Below are 22,063 nucleotides of genomic sequence, written 5' to 3' on the forward strand. Positions count from 1 at the left end.
TTATAATACTAAACTAGATTATTTGATCTATGTAGTTTACTATTAAGTAATTTTCTTGATATTCTTGTGAAGATGGAGGCATCAATTCAGGCTGGATAAAAAGTAGGTTGGGTGGACTTTTTAGGACACAAGTAGTTTTTTTTTTTTTTAACATGTTAATTATATAACTGAAGATTTAAGATTCGCACATAGAGTTCCCGAAAAGATGCAATATATGTATATATTACATATGTATGTATATATATATATATATAATTTACATTATCTGGAGTGTTTTAGAAAAGCAACATAAGATGCATTTGAAAGCAAATTTTTAAGTTGGATCAAGACTTTCACTCTCTGAGGCTTGCATGGTGGCATAGTGGGTAAAGCTGCCACCTACAATGCTGGCATCCCATAGGGGTGCCAGTTTGTGACCTGGCTGCTCCACTTCCAATCCAGCCTTGGATTTCTGCCACATGTGGGATACCCAGATGAAGCTTCTGGCTCATGGCTTTGGCTGGGCTCAGCCCTGGTCTTTGAGGCCTCCTGGGGAGTGAACCAGAAGATAGAAAATCTTTCTTTCTCTCTTCCTGTCTCTCCCTGTAACTCTGCCATTCAAAATAAATAAATAAATCTTAAAAAAAAATATTTTGCTCTCACAATACTGTATCAAGTAATGTATCGTTTCTTTTAGAAATGTTTGTGTGAAGGTTTTACTAACATAATCTTATGTGAGGGGGAAAGTAAATACCTATATTAATAATGCTAAGCTCCCATAAATATCTCATTTCTTATACTTCTGCTATTTTAAGTATGGAATCAAAGCAATGTAATCAATACTAAATATTTTTAAAGAAATACATAGAAACTAAAGGAAGTCATTGGAAAAGTTAACTGAAGTTAACTGATTTATTAAACCTTGTAGAATCCAAAAATGAAAGTTTAATTTCAAAAGTCACTGTTGACTATCCTTGAATCATTAAATTATCTGTTCTTTTTGAAATATTCTTAATGTACAAAAGTATAAGGTTACAAAGTCACTATTACTTAATTTTAGCTTTCAAACTTTGTACTTTATGTGGTGTTGATATTAATTTTTCAAACATGAACTGGATAACGAGGTGCTACTTCACTATCAGGATACGGCAACACAGTACTTCAATATTAGTCTAGCTTATATTACCTAATATTTCATTATATGAGCTCATATTTTAAAGACCTGATCATAATTAATATGGCTTCTCCACCCAATGGCATTTATTTTGGTTATAAGATTAGAAATGTAAATTTGCAATAAAAGAAGAAAATAGGAAGCTGGTTTTAATGAATATTTTACATATGACTAATTAACAGAATCCCCTACAGGAATTTGGAAGTAATAAGGAATTGACTGAAAATAAATTAAAAATTAATAAAGGAGTCTCCAAACAACTTTGTTTATGAACATTTAACAGTTGCTTTCTTGGTTATGAATATTTCAAGCTGTTTTGTTATTCTGTATGTATTATTCTTGGAGCGTTCATAATTTTAGAGGTGATTAGACAAAGAGGGAGTAACACACAAAACAAATTTCTTAAAATGATAAAAACCCACCTTGGGAAAACTTGCTAATGTAAAAATAATGGCTTAATATTCATGGCTTTTGTCTAACAATTTATACAAAACAAAATCTTATTCCAGAAAAGGATTAAAAGCTGTAAAAGGAGCAAAAGCAAAAACACAGAAGCTTGGTTCCATGAACAACATGAATGCTTGTAGACTAGAAACTTTAGTTGAGGAGACAATCCCGCTCTTTGTCAAATATTTTGAAAATCTGTTTAAAAGAAGTAGATTCACGTTTGCATGTAAATTGATGAGAACACCATCCCAAAAGGAATGTAATTAAATCATCTTTCCTTAAGTGTATTTGATCTTAATTTATTCAAGTAGCTGAATATTTATGGACACTTTCCCTCAATGTTAGCAAACTAAAATCAAGAAGTTGAAGAATTTAGCAACAATATGTCAAGAGAATAATTTTAAGCATTTTTGTTTCCAAAATTAGAACAGAAGCATCAGATAAATTGTTGACTTTTCTCTTTAACTATCTTCTACCAATGAAAATAAATAATATGGAATGACTTTTAAATGTGATTTGTATATAAAAGGTGAAATATATCTTGAAATTGTAAATTTAAAAACATAAAGATAAAATATATCATTTGCATTTATAGAAAGTACTAATTTTATTTATATATATAATTTTGATAATTGACTAAACACTTACACTTGATAATGGGTCCAAATATTTGTAGAAAGTAAAAGCTCTAAATTCACGTGAAGGATGGGCCACAAAGTTCTTGCAATGTTAAACTATTTCAATACTTAAAACTCAGCAGATACAGTTGATATATATTATAGGCTAAAAAATAGATGTCTAAGAGTGTTGGAACCCTGAAGCATTTTATATTAAAAAAAAAAGATTCCTAAAGTTAGATATATCAAACATTTCCCAAAATTTAGCTTTAACATGCTACAACTCTTTTAAAGATTTATTTTATTTATTTGAAAGATAGAGTTACGAGAGAGGTAGAGACAAAGAGAGAGGTCTTCCATCCCTGGTTCACTCCCCAGATGGCCCAAACAGCCGGAGCTGCACGGATCCAAAGCCAAGAGGCAGGAGCTTCTTCTGGGTCTCCCACATGGGTGCAGGGGCCCAAGGACTTGGGCCATCTCTACTGCTACCCCAGGCCATAGCAGAGAGCTGGATCTGAAGAGGAGCAGCCCAGACTCTAACAGGCACCCATATAAGATGCTGGTGCTTCCGGCCAGGGCTTTAACCCGCTGTGCCACAATGCCGGCCCCTACAACTCTTTGAACAAGAAATAAATATTCCCCATGTCATCTATAAATTTAAGAACCAAATTTAATTGTAGAGTGCTCTTATGCCAGCAAAAGATGCCACCGTATATGATCCCTCCCACCCACATGGGAGACCCAGAGGTAAGCCAAAGCTCCTGGCTTCCACCGGGCCAGCCCTGTTTTTAAGGCCCCTTTGAGGGAATGAAACAAGGCAAATGGTCTCTCTTTCTTTATATGTGTTGCTTCCTCTATTTCTGTAACTCTGAGCTTGAAATAAAAAAAAAAAAATCTTAAAAAAAAAAAACTGTTTCATCGCTGAGTATCCTCTTTACTGTCTACTATTATCAATCTAACTTTAAGACAAATGTTTTACTGTTCCTCAACAGTTGATTCATGTTTAATGACAGTACCAAGTATTGGTGATGAAAATCAGTAATGTCTTGTCTTGTGTATTCTTATTGTGATTTGGCTTTTTGATCCACAGCTTTTTTGTTATTGCTTTGAAGTGGAAAGACTGAAATCAGCATGAGACTGCTTCAGGTGAATAGTCCGCATTTAGGAGAAAATAGAAATATTTAAGAACAGAAAGGAGAAAACCAGCAGTAAGAAAGAACTTGAGGTAAGACAGGGAGTGAAGGAAGAGGCTCTACCAACAGTATTCAGGCATGTATATGTATCATGTTCAGAGTTCATTAGAAATAGAGTCTTTAAAATTACATAATTGGTCTGGAGCCGCAGCTCACTAGGCTAATCCTCCGCCTTGTGGCGCCAGCACACCAGGTTCTAGTTGGGGTGCCGGATTCTGTCCCAGTTGCCCCTCTTCCAGGCCAGCTCTCTGCTATGGGGAGGGAGTGCAGTGGAGGATGGCCCAAGTGCTTGGGCTCTGCACCCCATGGGAGACCAGGAGAAGCACCTGGCTCCTGCCATCGGATCAGCGCGGTGCGCTGGCCGCAGCGGCCATTGGAGGGTGAACCAATGGCAAAAAGGAAGACCTTTCTCTCTCTGTCTCTCTCTCTCACTGTCCACTCTGCCTGTCAAAAAAAAAAAAAAAATTACATAATTGTACTTGGCTCAGTGTGCCTTCTTTTACCAGGAACTAAATGCAGTAGGAAGAGATGTTGCATTTCCCTGGTGACATTTTCCTCCCTCGCTCTTTCTTTATATAATTTCTCATTTTTTCTCTTAGCCTCTCCCTCCTTTTATCCTGCTCATTTTCCTCATCTTTTCTCTTGGATATTCCTTAAGAGTAGAGGTATGCAATTGGCCAATGAAAGACTAGAAGACAAACTGCATTTTGGAACTAGCATGTAAGTATAAAAGGTTCTGTATTATTAACAATATTGCCAGTAGGGATTCTTTCTCAGGTTTAAAAAAAGAAAAGATATTAGATATTTTTATTTTTAAACTTGTCATATATGTGAAAAAACTTTTTCAGAATCTTGGCAACAAAGAGTAAAGTGTATATTGGTTCAAATAAAATTTATCTTCGATATTTTAGATGGTTGCAACTGAAACATGTGATTCTAAAATTTAATTAAGATATCCAGTTTGATTTAGAAACAGTAAATGCAAGGATGCAAAATAATATTTACTAAATTTTTATTAGTTTTATTATCAGGGATTCCAATTTCAATTACAAAGAAGTTTTATATATTAAAATAAGCTTCTTAGTATTCATTAATAGATTCCTTATAATACCTCAAGTAAAAAACTTGAAATTGGAGGATTATACTTTTATTTGTGATTGCTTTCATTTCCATGTTACTCCACCAGAGAAAATTCATATCTGGTGATGGGGCTGGCACCATGGTGCAGTGGGTTAAGCTGTCGTCTGCAGTGTGGACGTCCCATATGGGCGCTGTTTCGAATCCTGGATACTCTACTTCGGATCCAGCTCCCTGCTAATTTTCCTAGGAAAATCAGCAGAGGATGGCTCAAGTTTTGGACCTCTGCACTCATAACCATTTGGGAGAGAAACAACAGATGGAAAATCTCTCTCTCTCTCTGCTTCTCTCTCTTTCTCTCTGTAACTCTTTTAAATAAATAAATAAGATCTTACAAAAAAAGAGAAGGTGGGTCAGTGGAGCACACCAGATTACAGTGGCAACCTGGTCTTTCAACAATTAATAAACAAATACATAAATTCAATTGAAGTTACTATTATTTTGAAAAATTAAAGATAACCCTGACTCTCGAATGAACCAAATTCTGTTAGAAATTTTCTGGGTGTAAACTCTCAATCTTTTTAGCTCTTTCGAAGAATCAGTATAACACTTGGTAAACTGTTTTTTCTGGGGCGTTTAAATGATACCCTAGTGTCCTGAAGAATTAATGATCTTTTTCAGTTTTCCATTTATTAGGCACCCTAGGGAAAGAATGTTCTCACGGCAAGCTTGGGAGTCAAGAATCTCGATTTATGGTATTAACACCACTTTGAAGTCAATTCTGTGAAGCTTGGTAACTGGCTACATGATAGTTCCTAATTTCTCTGTCTTCTCACTGGGAACATAATTGAATAATATCCTTCAATAATTATTGTACAATAATAGGAAAAGAAAAAACAGTGACATCAGTTTTCTATGATTTTCAGTAAAGAAACTACCACGGAATTCTCTGCAAATCAATGAAAATTGTAGTTTTTTTATTGTTTTGAAATTTCTTTCCCAAGTAGTAAGATTTGTATAAATGGCTTTGGCAAATCATCCAGGGCTCACACTGAAAAAGAGGCAAAGGACAAATGATACTCCTTTGCTTTCAATGAAAGAAGAATAAAGATCATAGGATAGAAATGTAACTATTTTCCAGGCAGCATATTCCCAGAAGGATGGACTCTGATGATGGGTGATATTCGCCCAAAAACTTTCCTATTCTGTCTACAGATTCATATATTCTATAAGAGTTACTAAACTCTCCAGCTATATTTGTTAAGACGGAGTTTTTTAAAAGTAATTGAGCACCTTTTAAGTAAACTATTTATATAAAAACTGTAGTTAGCAGGTGTTTATGTAACTATTTTATTTTATTTATTTATTTTAAAGTTTCCATTTATTTATTTTGGAGGTAGAGTTACAGACAGTGAGAGGAATAGACAGAGAGAAAGGTCTTCCATTCCCTGGTTCTCTCCCCAAATGGCTGCAATGGCTGGAGCTGGGTTGATCTGAAGCCAGGAGCTTCTTCTGGGTCTCCCACGAGGGTGCAGGAGTCCAAACGCTTGGGCCACTTTGTACTGCTTTCTCAGGCCATAGTAGAGAGATGGATTGGACTAAGAGCAGCTGGGACTAGAACCCATATGGGGTGCTGGCACCACAGGCAGAGGATTAACCCACCGCACCACAGCACCGGCCCCAGGTAACTATTTCATTTTAAAGCAAAAGAGAGAAGTATGCTAGTCCTTTTAATTCACTTACAATAGATTTACCATTTATGAAATTTTGCATTCTGGAAATTAAATTGAGTCCTTATGAAGTCAACAAACATAATCTTTCACATACTTATAGCATTATGGAACATGATTAAAGAAACAACTTTTTAAAAATATGTATAATATATATATATATATATATATATGACATCTGTCAAAGTTTTTAATCATAGAGTATTTGTTCTAGGTTATGTTACTTCCTACTTCTATTATTGGTGGATGGGTGGGGGTGGAGAATAGGAATGGAATTGACTCTCTGGAGAAGAATGTGCTGGACATCAAGTGTTATACTTCTTTTGAACCAAAACAAGGCAGTGACTCGTCACAATTTTGCAATTTCTCGTTCTACATGGTAATTCTTTGGAAGAAAAATTTTAGGTAATCTCTGACACAATTAACTGAAAATAGTAAGGACATTTTCGGTGGCAATTTAAGATAAGAAGTATTTGTTTAGTAAGTTTGAGTTCCATAAGCTGGTTGCTATTTAATTGAACTTCAATTAAGTCAATATAGTTTCTCTAAGAAAACTTTTATAAAGCACATAACGGGGGACAGAGTTTCCTGGATTGTAAGAACATAGCAGTGATCAAGACAGATGAGGTTTCTGCTCTCCTGGAGCTCACCTCCTAGTAAGAGGAAGAAAAGACATTTAACATATAAACAGATGAATTAATTATTAATGACAACACGGAAAATTAAACAAAAGGTGCATTTGGGCGTTTGATCAATGCTTCAAACAATTGATTATCCTTAATTTATTGTTAGTAGAATATCACTAATGTTCAAGGTGACAAAAAATTACATTTCTAATTGATGTATATTTAATTGATCGCCATGTGACACAATTCTGAATAATAAAATGTGAGAAGACAGAGGTGCCTCCTTTCCTGCCATTTACTTCCTGGTCCTGGAAGGAATGTCGAAATGGCCTGAGTAATCACACCGGACAACATGCCTGTGTCTCTTTCTCCAAGTACGGGACCAAAACCAGTGTTTCCCATTTGCAGGCATATTACAGACTGCAGGTATCATCTTAAAAAGCACATCATGGGGTCAAGCCTTTGGTCTAATAGTTAAGATGACTGTGTCCCACCTTGCAGTACTTGGGTTTGATTCCCAGCTCCACTATGTATTCCAGCTTCTGGCTGTTTGAGACTCTGGAGAGCAGTGGTGATGGCTCAAGTGGTTAAGGTTCCTGTCACCCATGTGGGAGACCTGGACTGACTTCCCAGCTGCTGGTCAGCCTGGCCCCCGCTCAGGTGGTTTTGAGGACATTTAGGGAGTGAGCAAGCAAATAGAGGCTCTCTGTGTGCATCTCTGCATTCCAAATAGTTTCCAAAAATGAAATAAAATAAACTCTAAATTATATTTACTTATGTGTTCTCTTATAAATGCAAACACATCTAATATCCATAATCTAAAAATTAGACTCAATATCTGAAAATTCAAAAGCATACCCAAATCTCAATAAAATCTAGATATCTAAACAGAAGTGAGGCTCTATTGTTAAAGCTTTGTTAATGAGTGTTGTAATATCAGATTTAAGCTATTACACATTACACTTAAGTGACCATATTCTTACTGAATCGAGTCTATATTCTTTAAGTTCAAAGATATGTAAACCAGAGAAAAACATGCCTGTGTAATACACAGAATGTTAAATTTGATGTCTTGAAATTCTAGATCTGTTGATGTGGAAGAAATAGAAAATTATGCTGACAGATTTTCATGGATTACAGCTGTTCGCATGATCTCAATGAAATTTTGGATTCATAAAACAAAGTATAATCATTGATGATGTCTGAATTTTAAAGGAAACCATTGTATGTTTTTCATTAACATTTGTAAAACGTTGTTGAATTACCAAATATTGTAGTCATTCATTTATTATAACTATTACGTGGCATCTAAGTTAAAATACATATTCTTTGCAAACTTAAACATTACATTTTATGGTTTTGCTTTTAATATAAAAGTCTACTCTTTCCATTTCCTGCAGTAAAGCTGTTAAATACACTTTACCAAATGATTTATAAATGCAATTTGTTTTTAAATAAAAGTACAGTGGTACAATGATACAAATTATTATCACTCAAAGCTTTTAATTAAAACCAAAAATATGTGTGTCACTGTTTCGCTGTTAAAAAATGAAAATTTCCAGAGCTTTAATAAGAAAAGCTATTTGTTAAGAGGACCTGAAGCAATTGTGCTTTTGAAGATAAGGCCTAAAACAACTTCAGTCTGGCATTTGTTTTTATTCTATTTAGTGTTTGAATCTTGCTTTCACAGAAATTTTTTCCATTCTTGATGTGAGAAAGAACCAAGAGTGTATCTCCCTGAAAGGGAGGGACTTTTGGAAAAAAAAAAAAAAAAAACTTTGGAAACTAAAAAGGGTTCAAGTGAAAATGTGGAAAGTTGCCCCAGAAACACTGGCAGTAACTCCAGAAAGATATTCCTTTTTAAAGAGTATCTTAAGGGATTTATCTTTGGGGGATTTCATGAGTTATGTCGCATAAGAGGAACGATTTTGTACAGACCCAATAGGGGTGTAGTATAACCAGCAGTATTAATAGGGACGTTATACTACAAGAACCTGCAGGTAATGAATGAACAGCTGGGGAACAGTTTGATTCACAGATGCTTCCACGTTGGTAGAAGGCCTGTGGTGAAATTCATGGATGTTTTGCAAATAACAAATCCATTGCTATTCCAGCTGTGCATCCTTAAGCTGCAGATAATAGTGGAGAGCCCTTATGCCAAGTGCCCCCAGAACCAAAACAGAAGTGCTTGGATAACACAGAGCTTTTACCGCATAATAACTCTTCCTTAAGAGTCAGATCATTCATCTGTCAATATTTAAAGCCAAGGGTCTTATTTAACAGCACAGAGAGCCAATTGGCAAACTACCTGGGATGCAAATAGGAACCTTTCTTTTTGCTTAAATATCTGCCTTACTCTCTGTATTTATCAGGTTTGGGTCTTGAATATTTAAATATGTAGAGATCCTCAGTCATCTCTAGTTTTATCCTTTGGCAATTTGTTTAGGCTTAGGGTCTCAGTACAGATTTTCTTCAGTGAGTAGAAGCTCTGTGGAAATGTGGACTAAACCAGTTAAGTGAGTTCAGCAAGAAATAACCAAGCAATATGAAAACCATGGTGATGTTGAGGTTCTTCCATAATTCCAAATTATTCATTAACTTTTGGCCCTTTCCTCAGCTGATGTGTGGGTTATATTGGTGATGATTTTATTGTAAATTGGTAAATTCTACTAAAAATACTATGCTTCCTGTTGCTTTTAAGCTTCACAAATAATTAAACTAAATTAAAAAAAGATGGTTGGTTCAAAATCAAAAGTTTAGGATTTCTCATCACTATTAAGGAATTTGGGGTGATTTCTTATGGCATCTATCTCCAACATGGGAAGCAGGATACACAGCAGACTCATAGAATGGCAGATGTCCTAAATAGCACTCTTGCCTCAGAATCAGCCCTTGAGGCATTCAGATCTGGCTGAAGAGCCCATGAGAGTATTTTAGGCATGGAAAGCCAAGACACTCTGGGGAAAAAAAAATAAATAAATAAAAAACAAAACAAAAAAAAACCCTAAATGAAAGATCTCTGTGAGTGAGATCCCAGCGGAAAGAACAGGCCATCAAAGAAGGATGTACCATTCTATGAAGGGAGGAGAGAAATTCCACTTTGACCATGAGCTTGTCTAAATATGATCAGAGTCGGCGAACTCAAAAGGCTTCCATAGCCTTGGCAACTCATGACAAGAGCCTTGGGTGATTACTGATGCCATAAACAAGAGTGTCAATTTGTTAACTCAACAACAGGAGTCACTGTGCACTTACTCCTCATGTAGGATCTCTATCCTTAATGTGTTGTACATTGTGAATTAATGCTATAACTAGTACTCAAAAAGTATTTTTACACTTTGTGTTTCTGTGTGGGTGCAAACTGTTGAAATCTTTACTTAATATATACTAAATTGATCTTCTGTATATAAAGATAATTGAAAATAAATCTTGATGTGAATGGAATGGGAGAGGGAGCAGGAGATGGGAGGGTTGCGGGTGGGAGGGAAGTTATGGGGGGGGGGAAGCCATTGTAATCCATAAGCTATACTTTGGAAATTTATATTTATTAAATAAAAGTTAAAAAAAGAAAGAGATTAAAAAAGAAAAAAAAATAAAAAGAAAGAGTCAGAGATGTGGGCAGGTTGCTGAATCAGTTCTTTATAAAGCAAAAACCTTTGAAGAAACATTACTTATTTTAAAAGCCTCTAACCCATGCTAATATTTGTGCTCATTCTCTTAAATAACACTAAAATAGGAGAAAATTATAAAAATTATAATTTGAATAATTGTAGAAACATATGCTATTGTTTCTCACAATAAAATTTGCAAAATTTTAAGTACATTTATTATTTTAGTTTGTCTCATGCTTTGGATTTCAGTATCACTCCTACAGGGCATTTTTAATTAACCAGATCACAGGAAATATGTGAACCTAAAACACATGTGTAAAATAATCTTCTGGAAGCAATTATTGTTGCATCTTTGCATATAGCAAGCAATGAGCTCCAATCATTTTAAAAATACAAGTGCTTAGGGGCCAGTGCGGTGGTATAGCAGGTAAAGCCGCCACCTGTGGTGCCGGCATCCAACATGGATGATGGTTGAAGTCCTGGCTGCTCCATTTCTGATCTAGAACCCTGCTAATGTGCCTGGAAAAAGCAGAGAAAGATTGCTGAAGTGCATAGGCCCCTCCTTACCACATGGGAGACCTGGAAAAAATTCTTGGCTGCGGATCAGACCAGTTTTGGCTTCCATTTAGGGAGTGAACTAGCAGATAAAAGATCTCTCTCTCTCTCTTTCTGTAACTCTGCCTTTCAAGTAAATAAATAACACTTTAAGAAAAATACAACTGCTTATATTTCACTATATTTAATAAAAGGGTCTTCAAAAAGTTAGTAGAGAACGGAATTAAAAGCTGTTTATTTTGATGATTACTTTAAATTCATACATTGTTTCCCTGTCACTCTGCAAAGTAAATAATTAAGCTGCCATTATTCCATTTTACAATTGAGTACAAAAATGTGATCCAAGAGTTAAGTTGATGACAAGTGATGAGATGAGTTCTTTCTAGCTAGATCACTGATATCAACAGTTACATTAGCTGTTGTTTTTGGGCATAGAAATTGGGAGCTAATGTAATGGCCACTGCAATTATTCAAATGGGACTGAGAACCTGAAAGATGGCTGAAGTACAAACAACATGGTACAGAAGACAAAAGATAGTGTACAGTTAAAAATGAGATGAAAGTGACTTATTGGGTAAGGGAGTATTATTAAAGATGAAAAGAACTTTAATGTTTCATGTAATCGATTCTAATAGTAAAAATATAGGACACCTTATTTTTAAAAATTAACCCACTGGGGCTGGTGCTGTGGCATGGCACATGTAGGTTAAACTGCTGCCTGCAATGCCAGTGTCCCATATTGGAGCACTGATTTGAGTCCCTACTGCTCTGCTTCTGATCCAGAGCTCCAGGAATGGGCTTGGGGTGCCAGCAGAAGATGGCTCCAGTATTTGGGCCAATGCCACACATGTGGGGGACACAGAATGAGTTCCAGGCTCTCAACTTCTGCCCTGGCCTAGGCCCAGCTCTTGCAAGTATTTGGGGAGTAAACTGTCAGATGGATGATGTCTCTCTGTCTCTTTTCCTTGCTCTCACTGAATCTGTCTCTCCTTCTCTCTCTGTCACTCTGATTTCAAATTAATAAAAGAAAACTTTTAAAACAGTTTATTTTGCTGTGAATTTACACTTACAAAGGATTTGCAAAAATACTATAGATTAGGATTCATGAAGGTGGCAGACTAGGAAGGGAGCTTACTGCTCTAGTTTAGGGGAAGAGTATTGAAAAAAAGTGGAGAGAATGCAATGGCAGGGAAGGATTAGTGAGAATATGGCTGAGGAAACTCCACACAAATTGAGGGGACATTGTGGACCTATATGGAGGGTGAGGACACACACATCTGGGGACCCCAGCAGCCGAGGGCCTCAGCACCAGCTTTGGAGTGAGGTGAGACCAGACTCCAGCAGCCCAAGCCACTGGCGATAAAGCTGCAGGAAAAGCCTGGCATGGGCCTAGCTTGAGCCCTGGGGGGGACAATGTATCTGCCAACCTAGAGGGGCAAAGAAGGGGGCACATTTCTCTCTCTTCAACTAGCCGGCACCAGTGTCCTATAACTAGCCAAGAGAGGGTGGTGCCATTTTGGATGTTAAGTAAAAGCTTGGCCAGTTCGGGAGTGCAGTGGAGGATGGCCCAAGTGCTTGGGCCCTGAACCCGCATGGGAAACCAGGAGAAGCACCTGGCTCCTGGCTTCAGATCAGTGTGGTATGCCGGCTGCAGCAACCATTAGGGGGTGAACCAACGGAAAAGGAAGACCTTTCTCTCTGTCTCTCTCTCTCACTGTCCACTCTGCCTGTAAAAAAAAAAAAAAAAAAACTGGGCCAGCTTGTGTCCTCTTCCCTAGCAACCAGCCTAGAGGAGATGCCTGAGTCTGGCTGGGAGAATTGGCAGGGGCTGAGTGCTCATAACTGAGGTACCCTTGTGTGTCAGGACTGTGCAAACACTGTGGCTGGGTGGGAGGGCACAGGGTGTGGTTAGGACTTTGGCCAGTGACTATGGGTGGCTCCATATGCTTGGGGCTCCATGATTCCCTGGTGAGGGTCATTGTTGCAGGATCTTTATTCACACCGAAGACTGCACTGATCTTTTGTGTGGTTCTTGTGGTAGCAAGGATGAAAATTGTACCCACTGGGGCTATGCCCAGGCATTGGTATCGTTTGAGGAGAAGAGATGAGCAGGAGAATATGTCAAGAGATCAGAACAAACTTCCCCTTAAAAAAAGAGATTTACCAAACCCAACTGGGTTTCACCCTGGAGCACTAAACAGAACTCCCTGACCATATCCAGCACACACCTCTGGGTATTCACTGAAAGAGCAGACACTTCACTAAGCCACAGAGACAGGTCCAAAGATAAATGCCATCACAGGGAAAAAAAAACAAACAAACAAGTATCACCACAAATGCCTAATAATAAATGCATCAATCAAGAAACAAGAATAAGGAAGGCAAAATGATGCTCCAAAAGAATACAACACTTCACTACTAGAATGTGAAGATAAAGAGATTGATGAAATGTCAGAAACAGAATTCAAAAAATTGATCATATGATTACTTAGAAGTAATCAGAAGCAAATTCATGAACTAAAGAAATCCATGCATGACATGAATGAAAATTTTTCCCATGAAATTGAGATTTTAAAAAGAAATCACAACATAATATTGGAAATGAATAATTCAATAGAACAAATAAAAAATACAGTGAAAACCCTTAAGAACAGACTTGATGAGGCAGAAGAAAGAATATCTGATTTAGAAGACAAATCTCCGAATTTTACAGTTAGGCTGAAAAAAAGGAGAAGAGGAAGAAGAAGAATAGGAAGAAGAAGAATAGGAAGAAGAAGAAGAAGAAGAAGAAGAAGAAGAAGAAGAAGAAGAAGAAGAAGAAGAAGAAGAGAAGAAGAGAAGAAGAAGAGGAAGAGGAAGAGGAAGAGGAAGAAGAAGAAGAAGAAGAAGAAGAAGAAGAAGAAGAAGACGAAGAAGAGGAAGAAGAAGAAGAAGAAGACGAAGAAGAAGAAGAAGAAGACGAAGAAGAAGAAGAAGAAGAAGAAGAAGAAGAAGAAGAAGAAGAAGAAGAAGAAGAAGAAGAAGAAGAAGAAAAGAAAGAAAAAAAGGTGTAGGAGGAGAAGGAAGAAATTAGAAAACTAAAAAACACTGTCAGAGATTTTTCTGATACTATCAAATGACTAATATAACTGGTCTTAGGAGCTCCTGAAGGTGTGGAAAGAGAGAATAGTTTAGAAGACTTTTTAGTGAAATAATTACAGAATACTTTGATAATTTGGAGAAAGAAAGGGATATCCAAGTAAAGGAAACACACAGAACTCCTGATAGACATGACCAAAAAAAGATCTTCATGATGGCACACTGTAGTCAAACTTTCCACAGGAAAATATAAAGATTCTAAAATGTGCACAAGTGCAAGATTACTTTCAGAAGACCTCCAATTAGACTCACAGCTGGCTTCTTATCAGAAACCATACAGGCTAGGAGAGAATGGTCAGATATATTCCAAGCTTTCAGAGCTAAAATCTGTCAACTCAAAATATTCTACCCTGCAAAGCTCTCATTTATGAATGAAGGTGAAATAAAAATCTGCCAGAATAAACACAAATTGAAGGAATTTGTCAGCATTCGTCCAGCCTTAGAAAAGATGCTTAAGGATGTGCTACACACAGAAACACAGACACATGGTCATCACTATGAAGGAAGGTGAAGACAGAAAATCTCCCAGTATAATTACAAAGGAAATCCAAAGTAAACAATAGGAATATTTATGGAAAAATGGCAGATCCAAGTTGTTATTTATTAATAGTCACATTGAATGTAAATGGCCTCAACTTTTCAGTTAAGATACAGACTGGCTGATTGGGTTAAAAAATAAAACCCATCTATATGCTGTCTACAAAAAACACATCTCATCAACAAAGATACATGTAGATTGAAAGTGAAAGCATGGCAAAATATATTCCCTTCCTATAGAAAACAAAACAAAAAAGAAGCTGGTACAGCCATCCTTACAAAACAGACTTTGATACAAAAACTGTTGAAAGAGACAAAGAAGGGCATTATGTAATGATTAAGGGATCATTTCAACAAGAAGATGTAACTACTACAAATGTACATGTACCTAATTACAGATCACATGGTTATTTTAAAGAAATGTTAATAGATCTAATGGGATACATAGACTCTAATTAAATAATAATGGGGGACTTCAATACTCCACTTTCAGCAATGGACAGATCAACCAGACAGAAAAGCAGCAAAGAAACAACAGAGTTAATCAATATTATAGACCAAATAGACTGAATAGATACTTACAGAACTTTTCAACCTACAGATGCAGAACATACATTCTTCTCACCAGTGCATGGAATATTATTTTAGATCGTATTCTAGAATATAAAGGAAGTCACAGCAAATTAAAAAAAAAAATTGAAATCACCCCATGCATCTTCACTGACTATAATGGAATGAAGCTGGAAATCAACAACTCAAGAATCTCTAGAACATATGCCAATACATGAAAACTGAACAACATGCTCCTGAATGAACAGTGGGCTCTGGAAGAAATCAAAAGAGAAATAAAAAATATCTGGAAATGAATAAAGATGACGATATAATACAACATATCAACACTTATAGGATACAGCAAAAGCAGTGTTAAGAGGAAAGTTTATAGTAATTGTGCCTACATCAAGAAATTTGAAAGGCATGAAATAAATAAGCTATCAATGCATCTCAAGGACATATAAAAACAACAGCAAACCAAATGCAAAATTAGTAAGAGAAAGGAAATAATTAAAATTAGAGAATAAACAAAATTGAAACCAAAATATTACAAAAAAGCAGAGAAATGAAAAGATTTTTTGAAAAAATAAGCAAATTGAGACACCATTGTCATTTTTTATGTCTGTACCATGATTTATTTTCTAATCCATTAATAATGGATATTATTTCAATTTCTCCTTATTACCAATGCATAACACATCATTTGTCTTTATATTTGTGCAACTCTATCTGAGTTAGTTGGACACAGTGCATTAAAGGATATAATATGTACTTTTTAATAACAGTAATTTTTAACATTTGCCATAATTGTGTCATATTCATAAAAATAAATACTATTTGTGAAATAAGGTATGAATGTATTAATAGCACTTATAAACCATGAAATATAGAGAATAAATAAAAAATGTTGTATCAATGCCTAGCTGTATCTCCATCTCCCTTTCAGTTTCTAACATGAGAGAGTAATATAAAAAAGAAAAGGATGCCAATTCATTGAAATCACCACATGATTTCTATGAAAGAACAAGGTGGCAGGTTTGGCGTCTCTCACAAATGAAAGCTCACTTCTGTGGAGATTCCTTTGAGGTTCCTGCAACAGAAAAAAAAAATCACTAGTTAAATTGGTCTATTGTCTGGGCAGTTAAAAAAAGTAAGGTGTGACCAAAATAATTTCTAAAACTTTCAGATCTTTTATTTCAAACATCAACAATTTAAAGCTTAAAAAATAGCAGTCTTGGGAAACTGATTTTACAGTTCCTGTAGGCTATATTTTTCCATTGCAAAGGTTTCATTACAAATGTTTCATTATGAAACTGAAACAAAATCAGAACTCTGAGTTGACTATTGGAGTGCCTGGATTTTCTTTCAAACTGAAATTGGAACAGGAATGAAATATTGAATACAAAACAGGAATGTAAACAATGGAAACTTTGATTCTTCCCAACCAATTTATAGTTTGGAATTGTTGTAACTGTATCTGATCTTTCCTTTTTCAATACTAATAAACAATAAAATACAATATGAACATTTTGTATTTGATTATGTGGTAGCATAAAAGCATGAGACCCTGGAGAATATAGTAAGGGACCAGAATAAGTAGGAAAATTCCTTTTTGGAGGAACTGACAGGAGATCTTAAAGATTGATGGGAGTGAGTGACGCTCCTAAAGTGGGCCAAGTAATCTAAGCAGGAAAAAAAAAAAAAAAAACTGCAACATGGAAATGTTAGTTGTAATGAATTGAAGATTGTGTAGCACAGCTACAAGTCAGCGAATGTGGGGGTTATGACATGAGACCATCTTTCGCAGACAAATAGTGCCTTTAAGGGCATTCAGCAGAAAAATTAACTTGACCAACTGTTTTAGAAAAAAAGCAAACAAAACAAAACAAAACAAAAAAAGCGCATTGGAGAAACAGGGCACATTGGAGACAAAGAGGATGAGTTCTAAAAATATTTCAAGATAGATTGGAATTTGTGAGTAAAATTCAGACAGGAGGAGGAAACCATTATGAAACAGAATCCACAGAACCTGTTAACAATGGATGAGTGAGGGGAGAGAAGGAGGCAGTACAGAGTGATTCTCTAGGTGACTGAATAGATAATTAGGGAGACAGTTGTTGTATAGATAAAAATTCTCATGAGGATTTTGTGGAATGATAAGGAGGCTATTGTGGACAATTAGAGTTTAATGGTTTTTATGCACATAAGAAAATGTCTAGTTGGTACTTAGTGTTCTCCAGAGATAGAATAAAGAGGATCGACCAATTGATTGATCAATCTATCTGTTATCTGTCTATCTTTTGATACATAGATGTTGAAATGAGGGGTAATTTTAGGATTACTGTCTCATATGATCATGGACTCTTCAAATAAACAGGTCATGACAGGCTCTCTGCAAAGTGGAGAACCAGGGAAGCTGGTGGCATGCCTCAGTCCAATTACAAAGGTCTGAGGACCATAGAAGTCAGTGATATAATTCTAATTCCAAGGTCAAAAGCCTCAGGACCCAGGGTCCACTGGAGTAAGTACTGAAATGTAAAGGCTTCCAAATCCAAAGTGAAGGAGCAGAACTGTGTTGCAGTCCAGGAGAGAGAGCCAGAGTTATTAGACTCTTATCTGTCTTTTTGTTGTGTTTTTGCCCATAGCCAATTGGGTTGTTCCTCCTTATATTGAAAGGGACCTTGCTCTGCTCAGTCCATCTCTTCCACTTCTCTAGAAACACTCTCATAGAGGCTGGTACTGTGGCAAAGCAGGTAAAGACGTTGCCTGCAGTGTCAGCATCCCAAATGGGTACCGGTTCAAGTCCTGGCTGCTCTACTTCCAATCCAGCTTCTTGCTATGGCTGGGAAACAGTGAAGAATAGCCCAAGTCCTTGGACCCATGAACCCACGTGGGAGACGTGGAAGAAGCATCTGGCTCCTGACTTGGGATCAGCCCAGCTCCTGCTACTGCAGCCATTTGGGGAGTGAATCAGTGGATGGAAGACCTCTCTAGTGCTCTTTCGCTCTTTGCCTCTATCTCTCTGTAACTCTTTCAAATAAACAGATAAATAAACTTTTTTTTTTAAAAGAAACACTTTTATAGACACAGTAAAAATAATGCTGTATTACCATTCTATGTATAACTTTTTTTTTAAAAAGATGTTTATTGGAAAGACAGAGTTAAAGAGAGAGGTAGAGACAGGTTCACTTTCCAGATGGCCTCAATGGCCAGAGCTGCGCCAATCCGAGTCTAGAAGCCTGAAGCTTCCTCTGGGTCTGCCACATGGGTGCAGGGGCCCAAGGACTTGAGCCATCTTCTAAAAGCTCACTGCTTTCTCAGGCAAAAACAGAGAGCTGGATTGGAAGAGGAGCAGCCAGGACTAGAACCAGTGCCCATATGAACCCTGAACCGGCACTTCAGGCCAGGGCTTTAACCCACTGCGCCACAGTGCCGGCCCCTTCTAGGTATATCTTAATCAAGTCAAGTTGACACCTAAAATTAATCATCACAGTACTAACAATGTGATATGAAACAAAATAAAGTGGTGAAAATAATAAGAAAAAACTCTTGTGCTATCAATTTTTCTGAGAAACGATAGTGAACAATTGAAAAAACTGGTATTAGTAGTGTCATGTTCGTGTGATAAAACATGTACTGGATATCTGCTTATGAAAACAGAGATAATGTATTGTTATGATAGAAAATAAACCCTGAAACTACCTGCTACCCCAAAGCACAGAAAGCCAATCAACTGACATGGGATGGAAAAAGAAATGGTAGAATTTCTCAAGACCATACCAGCCCTCAAAGTGGTATTTATGGGAGAAGCAAATTAATTCATGAGTCCAGTGATTCAGACCCTGCAGAAACAGATGTACCTCTCTCTCAATTCAATGAGTTAGTTTTAGAGCTATCGAAATGCAGGGCACAGAGACTTTTAAAAAATGATTTATTCATTTTATGAGCAGCACAGTTACAGAGGGGAGGAAATACAGAGAGGCAGACAAATCTTCCATTTACTGATTCACTCCCCGAATGACAAACCAAAGCCAAGAACCTGGAACTTTATCCAGAAGTCATTTATAGGTGCTGGGATCCGAGTACTTGGACCATCTTCCACTGCTGTTCCAGGTGCATTAGTAGTCAGCTGGATTGGAAGTGGAGCCAACGGGATGCAAACCAACACTTACATAAGATGCACCTGCCACAGGCAAAGAATCCTGAAGCTAAGGTCGGGAGGCTAAGAGACTGGGGCCTGATGATATCTGACCTTTTCATTCAAAGCACTCTTCAGGGGCTTGGGAAATTTCAATCTTATTTTTTTTTTAATCTTTATCTCAATCCATTTTTCTCCACGTGAGAACAAATGGAAAAGTGATAGTGACCTTGTTATAGAAACACATCTCAAGTGACTCTAATTTACATTTTACAAAGTTAATGATGTGAAAAATTGAAGGTTGTCTTTTAGGAACATTTGTGAGACTCTAATAACTGATATCTAAATAGCATTTTGAAACAGAGAGACAATTTTCTCAAGCCTTTCCATGTCTGAATGTTGGTCTCTATTTTCTTCAGTTAATTGCAAGAGTGAGGTTTAAAGAGATGCTGTGATGGAACAGCTGATGGAGAAGAATCAGCAGTGGCAGAAGTGTAGGCCTCATGACTTCTGGCTCAGCGATCTTTCTCCCACGTAATCTAGGACCAGCAGCATTAGAAGAGAGTCAATTCTTGCAAATATTCCAAGATAAATCTTGTAAAAGTGTCTGGAATAGTCTGTATTTTAGGAGGAGTTTAAGAGGCAAGACTTTGTTCTCCATTTATTTATAATCCCTTATTTAAAAAAAAAACAAAAACATTGTGTTGAGGGAACATACAGATATATGGAATAGGAGGATTAAAATTGGATTTCAATATTTTACATCTTACTTTACATCTGTAAAGCGTTGTCACAGAGAAAGTACGTAAGTAAGAGTATAACCCCTAAACCATCCGAGATTTATAACAGTTCTATGTCTAACAGCGCCTTCCTAGAGGGTAGGGAGGTGAAAAGGAAATGGAGAGGAAAGCAGGGAGGTAGGAAGCCGGTAGGAGAAGCTTCTGCAGAGGCCAGTATTCTTCCAGTTGAATCCTTGAGTAGTGGAGAGACATGAGTGGAGTAGGCAATGGACAACAGAGAGAATATTCCAGGATAGAGAAGTAGTAAGATGGAGAATATGACCTCAAATTGACCACGGATACTCAAGAGGCCAGATGGAATCAATGTAGAGTTAGATACATGTGGATTCATTTTAATGTAAAGTTTTTGTGGAGACTTTTCTTCTGCATTTACTTCAAAATTTTTATGCCCACAAACCCATAGATAACATGGCTATACCTGAGCACCTACTGAAATAATTTTGAGCAGTAATCTTCTGAATGCAATTAATCCATCTAACAAAATGTCCTAGGATTCCACTCTTCTATTGTAACAAGTACTTGAGAATTCATCTATTTTCTTTAAATCCATTACAATCAACTTTTCCACTTGCAAGAGGCTTTCCTAACACTGACACTGTGGAATGACAAACCTTTGTGCAATTCTGATTGAAAGGTAAAATCGCCTTCATAAGCACACTTCATGCTAATAAGAAAAAGGATATTTAGGATACTTTCATTGATGCTGCCTACCCAACCAACTCCATTTATCATGTGTCCTAGAAAATCTTTCTGTAGCTGAAATAACACCCAGGCAAGGGCTCTTAATAAACTAGGTAAGGAATATTCCAGAAAGACTAACATTAGAGAGGTGTAAAATGTAGGCTTTTGTAATACAATGACCTAATATGTTCCTATTACAAGTCTTCCTATTATTTAAACAGCTGAACTGGCAGCTTTAAGACCCTTTAAAAGTTAATAGTGGAATTTCAGTGAGACTCTTAAGTCCATATGTGCTTTAATGGACATTTTAATTACAGTATTTTATATCTGCTCCTATATATGTCTAGAATTATATGTTTATAAGTTATGTTATTATAAATCCTTATGTTTAACTTTTGGTGATTGAAATCACATTGTATTTCACTTTTTCAAGATGTCCATAATGTTTTCAATTGTAAAATATCGAATATTTTTACAGGTTTTTGGAGTTCACATAACAAGTTCTCCAAACACCAGGAGGAAAATGACTTCAAAAATCTTTTCAAATAACAGTCACTTTCTTTCCCATTTTTTATGGACTCATGCTTTCCTTATTCCTTGGTGAATGAGAGAGGGAAGGATGAAGAGAGAAAAAGAGCGAGAGTGACAGAGAATAATAGCAATTTTACCTGAATTTCTTAACAAATATTCATATTTGTATATTTTCATATCACAGTAATTTTATTTAAATTTGTTTTATATTATGAATATCCTATTCTTTTTTGAATTTTATATTTTAAGAGGAACTTAAATAGCATATATAATCCTACTTTAAACAGAATGCAGAAGATCCACAAGCAATTTCTTGTCTCATTTTTCCCTTCCTTCCCTATTCTCTTATCTGTTTCCTTTTTTTCTTGCTATATTCCTTCATATCTTAAAATAACAGTTACTAAAATGGACTCTATATTCTTTAGATTAGGTCCATTTATCCACATATCTGGAAATGAAATACAGCTATTTTCTGGTGGCATCTAATCAATTTTCAGAAAATTTGAACCTCACTGTCATCTAGGAATACAAGTAATGAAAGAATAAAGTTTTAGTATCAAGGCCTATAAACTAACATGCATATGTTATAATGATGATAAATCTATTTTGATCATGATTCTTCTTATCAAAGACACTTCCTAAGTCATGATTCAGAGTGAATATAATGGTAGGCCTCA

Source organism: Lepus europaeus, chromosome 5 (genome assembly GCF_033115175.1).
Source record: "Lepus europaeus isolate LE1 chromosome 5, mLepTim1.pri, whole genome shotgun sequence".
NCBI lineage: Eukaryota > Metazoa > Chordata > Mammalia > Lagomorpha > Leporidae > Lepus > Lepus europaeus.